The sequence below is a fragment of the Arachis ipaensis genome, chromosome B08 (genome assembly GCF_000816755.2).
Source record: "Arachis ipaensis cultivar K30076 chromosome B08, Araip1.1, whole genome shotgun sequence".
In the NCBI taxonomy this organism is placed as follows: domain Eukaryota; kingdom Viridiplantae; phylum Streptophyta; class Magnoliopsida; order Fabales; family Fabaceae; genus Arachis; species Arachis ipaensis.
The window spans coordinates 46,712,595-46,714,404 of record NC_029792.2 but is presented as its reverse complement, the minus strand read 5'-3'; positions in this window follow the sequence as shown (position 1 = coordinate 46,714,404).

Sequence of the window (1,810 nt, the reverse complement as noted above, 5' to 3'; positions counted from 1 at the left end):
AGTAGTACTTTGCATCAGTAATTAATTTTTTCTTTTGTTGCCTGCTGTACTCCTTGGGAATGAACCTTGCAGCTTTGTAGTTTGCAATGTCTGCAAACCATGGCAATTCCTGAATGGCAAACAAATGCTCATCCGGAAAGGTTTCAGAGATCTCAATGGAGGGGGAGGACGCCCCTTCGACTGGTTCTATCTGGGACAGATGGTCGGCCACTTAGTTCTCTGTCCCTTTTCTGTCTCTTATTTCTATATCAAACTCTTGCAGAAGCAACACCCATCTTATGAGTCTGGGTTTTGAATCCTGCTTTGTGAGTAGATATTTAAGAGCAGCATGATCTGTGTACACAATCACCTTTGATCCTACTAAGTATGATCTAAACTTGTCAATGGCATAAACCACTGCAAGCAATTCTTTTTCTGTGGTTGTGTAATTTTTCTGGGCATCATTCAAAACACGGCTAGCATAATAAATGACATGCAGAAGCTTGTCATGCCTCTGCCTCAGTACTGCACCAATGGCGTGATCACTGGCATCACACATTAATTCGAATGGCAATGTCCAGTCTGGTGCAGAGATAACTAGTGCTGTGACCAGCTTAGCTTTCAGAGTTTCAAACGCCTGTATACACTCTGTGTCGAACACAAATGGCGTGTCAGTAGCTAGTAGATTGCTTAGAGGTTTTACAATTTTTGAAAAATCCTTTATAAACCTCCTATAGAATCCTGCATGCCCCAGAAAGCTTCTGATCGCCTTAACATTGGCAGGTGGTGGTAATTTTTCAATTACCTCTATTTTGGCTTGATCCACCTCTATTCCCTTGTTTGAAATTTTATGCCCAAGGACAATCCCTTCAGTCACCATAAAGTGACATTTTTCCCAATTTAAAACCAGCTTGGTCTCTTGGCATCTTTTCAAAACCAGTGTCAGGTGATCAAGACAGGAGCTGAATGAGTCTCCATATACTGAGAAGTCATCCATGAAGACTTCCAGAAATATTTCCACCATATCAGAGAAAATAGAGAGCATGCATCTCTGAAAGGTAGCAGGCGCATTACACAGCCCAAAAGGCATCCTTCTGTAAGCAAATACTCCAGATGGACATGTGAATGCTGTTTTCTCTTGATCCTGGGGATCTACTGCAATTTGGTTGTAGCCTGAATAGCCATCCAAAAAGCAGTAATAATTATGACCTGCTAGTCTTTCTAGCATCTGGTCTATGAATGGTAAAGGAAAGTGATCCTTTCTGGTGGCTGTATTGAGCCTTCTGTAATCAATACAAATGCGCCACCCTGTAACTGTTCTTGTAGGAACCAGTTCATTTTTTTCATTATGAACTACTGTCATGCCTCCCTTTTTAGGGACAACTTGAACAGGACTCACCCAGGGGCTATCAGAAATAGGATAAATAATCCCAGCCTCCAGTAATTTAGTGACCTCTTTCTGCACCACTTCCTTCATGGCTGGATTTAGCCGCCTCTGTGGTTGAACCACTGGCTTAGCATCATCCTCCAATAGGATTTTGTGCATGCATCTAGCTGGGCTTATGCCCCTAAGGTCACTTATGGACCACCCAAGAGCTGTCTTGTGTGTCCTTAGCAATTGAATTAGTGCTTCCTCTTCCTGTGGATTTAAAGCAGAGCTTATGATCACTGGAAAAGTATCACCTTCTCCCAGAAATGCATATTTCAGGGATGGTGGTAATGGTTTGAGCTCGGGTTTAGGAGGTTTTTCCTCTCCCTGAGGAAATTTCAGAGGTTCTTTCAATCCCTCTGGATCCTCTAGATCAGGCGGAACATCTTTAAAGATGTCTTC